Genomic DNA, 5,459 nt, shown 5'->3' on the forward strand with positions numbered 1-5,459 from the left:
CTGTTCTGACCCTGTCTCACGAAAATTCACATAACTTAAAATATAAAATTCCTTTCGCTACACCGTTATTTTTCAATGAAAATAGACTCAACAAGATTTAATTCCATATATAATTCACCCTATAATTCATTTTATACCATCCTAGGTGATTTTTCAAATTCACGTCACTGTGCTGCCTGAATTCTGTTTCTTTGCAAAATTTTATCCTTTCATGATTTCCATGCATAATTTATCACCTAATCTTTCATAACAACAAACACCTTCATCCTTAACCATTTTAATGACCATACATCATCAAATACTTACACATCACTCATTAGCAAAATCATCATTACAAACATACAAAATAACTAAATCCCTATACATGCCATAACTCAAACGTGTTTCGATATAAAATACCGAGCAGTTGTAGTTGATAGTGTGGACGATCTCCGACTTCTTTAGGATCCTTGAAGTAGCTTTGCAATACTATAAGAGAAAGAGAAATAAAAGAAGTAAGCATAAAGCTTAGTAAGTTTACTAGCAAATAAATAATAATATTTAACTTAAATAATTAAACTCAATGTCTATATCTCTAGTTTACTCTTTAGTTAATCTCATACTAGTTCTCTTACTTGTTTACTTAGAATACTTGTGTGCATAACTTACTCAATCCTTGCTGCATCGTTGAACATCAATTGATAGTATAATAAGTTCTTAAGTCTTACAACTTACCGAGCTTGCCATTTATGCTTTAAACCGAACTTTCATGAACATGATTCATTTACAAGCCCGTTGAGCTACATTGGAATAATAAGGATACTCGGGTCTCTTCGATAATAACATGCCAAAGCCATGTCCCGCACATGGTCTTACATGGGATGTTCTCATGTTGGTGCCCATGCCATGTCCCAGACATGGTCTTATAGGGGACCTCTCATCTCGGTGCCAATGCCATGTCCTGACATGGTCTTACATGGGACCTCTCGTCTCGGTGCCCATGCCATGTCCTGACATGGTCTTCTGAGGACCTCTCATGATCTTAAGGATGCCAATGCCATGTCCCAGACATGGTCTTATATGGGATCTCTTTACCCAAATGTCATGACATTCGTATCCAGTACCATCCTTATGTATCAACGGGACTTTCAAATTTTAATTCTCTATCATCTCATGCTTGGATCATCATCAAATAAATTCATAAAATAAATTCATAATTGCTGGAAATTAACAGCATTGATAATAAATATTGAAATATTGTATTTATTTACCGTAAACTTACCTCGGTACCAATTATAGCCAAATTCACCAACTTAGTCTTCAACTTTATTCTTCCCTTTGTCTAACCTCGAGTTTCGTACTTTTTGATCTAAAATAGTAAATTTAACTTATTTAATAATCACATTCATCAAAACAGCCCTCGACTCTAACTTTTTCAAAATTACAATTTTGCCCCTAAACTTTTACAAAATTACATTTTTGCCCCAAGGCTCGGAAATTAAACTTCATCTCTTATTCTTATGTTTTATAACATTCTGAACATTTTTCCCTTCTATGGCAACATCAAATTCCCACTCTAACATGTACTTATGAACATTAGGTATTTTTACCGATTATGTCGTTTTACTCGTTTTCACTTAAAATCGCTTAGCAAAAGTTGTTTAACATAATTTTTAGCTTCATATTCTATCATAAGACATCAAAATAAACACTTTTCACCTATGGTTATTTTTCCAAATATAAACCCTAGGTTAAATTATTGCTAGAATAAGCTAAATTAAGCTAGGGATCTCAAAACGAAAGAACATTAAAAGCGGGCTTGGGATCACTTACTATGGAGCTTGGAAGCTTGAAAACCCTAACTATGGCTTCCCCTTGCTGATTTCGTTCATATGAAGAAGATGATGATTTTTGCCATCTTTTTCCCTTTTAATTCATTTTAATTACTAGATTACCAAATTGCCCCTAACTTAAAAATTTTCTATTTCACTTATCTCATGTCCATTTTGTCTACCAAGTTACCAATGGTATAATTACCATATAAGGACCTCCAATTTAAAGTTTCATAACAATTGGACACCTCTAACATGTAGAACTCAACTTTTGCACTTTTTACAATTTAGTCCTTTTGGCTAAATTGAGTGCCCAAACGTCGAAATTTTCGAACGAAATTTTCACGAAATCATTTTGTGAAATTGTAGACCATAAAAATATAAGAAAAATAAAATTTTTCTCATCGGATTTGTGGTCCCGAAACCACTGTTCTGATAACCTCAAATTTGGACCATTACACTACCCAATTACCAACCCAATTTACTAAAGTCTAAAACTAAAAACTAATAGCCTACCTCCCATAACCATTCGGCTGCCATTCTTTTTCCCTAATTTTTCTCTTCTTTTTATCTAATTTTTCTTGTTCTTCTCTATAACTTTGTCAACCCTCAAGCCTCAACTCCTTGCAACTTTCAAAAAAGGTAATAAATCTCCATTTCTGATTTCTCTGCTTTTATTTATTTGTTAAATAAATAACAATTGATTTGTAGATTGGAAAAAATGGAAAATCCTAAGAAAAATAGGGTCTTTCATTGTTATAAACAATCCCCCCAAAGAGGTTTACCTCTGCAAATTTGTTAGCTTATAGTTGGCCAATCCCATTCATTTCCAATATACCCCCATAAATTAATTAAATTAAAAAAAAAGAAATTGAAGAGAAGTTAAAAAGAGGGGGAGACATTAAGGGCGTTGTTTGCGTTTGCATAGTTTATGATATACAAGAGAAGTCCCTTTGGTTTAAACACAAGCTTCCATCTGAGTTTTGTTTTTTTAATCTAAAATCAGCCGTGGAAGTGAATAGTGATTCTTCATCTCCGATGGAGAAATCAATCACCTTCCTCATTAGAAGATCTATCTACACTTTCCTTCAATACTATCACTACTTCACTACAACTGCTACAATCCTTTGCAAATTCAATGTTTGCAATTTCTTATCCACTTTTATATGCAATTTCTTAATTCTTATCCACTTTCATATGCAATTTCTTTTTGCTTTTATCTGCAAATTCAATAGCTTTCTGTCTTTTTTTCTTTGGGTTCCATTTGTTTAATAGGTTTGGATTCTCATCGTCTCCCAATTGGGTCATCTTCTTGTCAGCTGTTAGTGCCGTTCTTTATTCCATAATTCTTTCCAATGCACTTATAATTTGTAACTTAGTATTGGTTTCTTCAGGGATGAAGAAACCAGGTGGGTATTCAGCAATTTGAAGAGCTTGTAACTTAAATTTGCTCTGTTTGTTAAATAACTCAAAATAGTTGAAAAAGAATAATGTTTGCCAACACATGAATTACCACTTAGATGCCACGTTAATAATTTATAAATTTTTTAAATTTTAAAAATAAAAAATTAAAAAAAATTTGGGTAATTCGGGTATTTTTTAGTAATTCGGTTAATTCAGGTAATTAGGGTACTTCGGGTAATTTTTAACCAAAAATAAAAAATACATAATTTTTGGTTAATTCGGTTAACCGACATTATTAACCGAAAAAATTTCGGTTTGGTTAATTTTTTTTTTAAAAATCAGTTCGGTTAACAGTTAAAATTTTTGGAAGGTCAGTTAATTCGGTTATAACAATTTTGGGTCGGTTAACCGAATGACCACCCCTAATCACTAGAGCCTAATTGTATGTGTCCAATTGGTCCCCCCGCTAGCTCAACAAAAGCTCGATCGAACTGCATTTGAATTAGAAGAAAATTCTATGACTTTGGGAATAATTTAATGAAGTCGATTTATTCGATATGGAATTAAATTAGGTGGTCATAAGAATTGTTTAACTAAAGAATTTGATTAAAGAATTTTCTTGAAAAATTAATTTGGAAAATCTAAGTGATCTTTAGAAAAATTAATTTTGATCAAATAAAATTAAATTAATGAAATCAATTAAAATTAATATGATATTTTTGGAAGTTAATTTTCAAGTAAGAAAATTGGCCCAATAGGTAATTAAACTTAAAAATTGGACTTGAGATCGTAAACTGGGCCTGGGAGCCCAAAACTAAAACCAAGACCCAAAAATTGGTCGAGTTGGGCCTGATATGTAAAACCGGGCCGACAGTCCAACCAGTGGCTAGACCAATCGGGTCATCATTGACTCAAACCGAACCGACTTGGGATACCGTAAGGGTGTCACATCTATATCACCTGACACGGCGGAGCCGGTGGCTACGATGGTGGCGTCCCGATGGCTAACAGCAATTGGTCATTGGTGGTTGAGTAGGGAAAAAGTTACACTCCTACTGGATTCTACCAGAGAATTTGATTTCAGATTAATTATTCCAAAAATAATATTATTTTAATAGTTTAATATTAAATTAAATTTAATACATCTTAATACTTATCTTAATAGTATTTTATTATCTTAATATTAAATTTAATTTAATGTTTATTAACAAGATAAATATTTTATTATTTTAATAAAATTTAATATTAAATTTAGTTTAATATTTATCATATTAGATTAAATTTAATATTAAAGTGATTAAGTTTAATCATAGTTGAACTCTCTAAGCTCTCCCTATATAAAGGGAGCCTTAGGTCATTATTTTCACACACTTGAACTTAAGAGAAAGTTGTAGAAAGAAAATTCTCTAAAGAGATTATTCCAGAAAATGTCTAGAGATATTTTTCTAATTTACAACTTGACCTAAATATTTAGAGAAATTACAAAATTATCCCACTGGTAATTTTGTGAAAAAATTTTTGATTCAAAGTGAGCCCACACTCGGTAGACGTGAGCTTGAGGATAGTGGAGAAGACAACTCAGTCGAAGTGCTCATCCTAGACGAATCGAAAAGATAGAATTTTGATTAAATGTTTATTACTTTAGATATCACAATCAAGATCTTATTCCGCTGCGTTTTCTAAACTCGTTTTTTTTCCAACACTTACCTCGAAATCTAGAGGTAAACCTTATATCATAATCAGAAATGATCGACAATGGTAAGCCGTGCAATCTCAAAATTTCTGAAATATATAATTCAGCTAATTGCTCGAGCGGATAATCAATTCGAACAGGTATAAAATTAGTTGATTTTGTCAATCTATCAACAATAACCCATATCTTTTCTTTTCAGAGTCAATGGTAACCCTGAAACAAAATCCATAGTAACGCATTCCTACTTTCACTCTGGAATCATCAAAGGTTGTAACAAACCTTACGAAACTTGATGTTCGGTTTTCACTTGCTGACATATCAAACATTTGGATACAAACTCGAATATCTCACGTTCATACTGAGCCACCAATAATGTTGTTTTAAATCATTATACATTTTGTTACTTCCAAGGTGTATCGAGTAAACGCTACTGTGAGTTTCACTTAACAACTCTCAGTTTAACCTAGAATCATTTGGTACACAAAATCGATCCCGAAAATAAAAACAATCATCAACTCTGATACGAAAATCAATCTTCTGACCACTTTTCA

General features: G+C 32.2%; 1 long non-coding RNA gene across 1 annotated transcript; it reads right to left on the minus strand.

The window, feature by feature from the left end:
• Positions 1-242: 242 nt before the first annotated feature.
• LOC128041655 (uncharacterized) lies at positions 243-1,594 on the minus strand. The gene is made up of 2 exons (XR_008196597.1): positions 1,262-1,594; positions 243-468 (listed from the first exon to the last, which is right to left on the minus strand). It is a non-coding gene; the product is annotated as an uncharacterized LOC128041655 (long non-coding RNA).
• Positions 1,595-5,459: the final 3,865 nt, after the last annotated feature.

This window comes from Gossypium raimondii, chromosome 6 (assembly GCF_025698545.1).
Source record: "Gossypium raimondii isolate GPD5lz chromosome 6, ASM2569854v1, whole genome shotgun sequence".
In the NCBI taxonomy this organism is placed as follows: Eukaryota; Viridiplantae; Streptophyta; class Magnoliopsida; order Malvales; family Malvaceae; genus Gossypium; species Gossypium raimondii.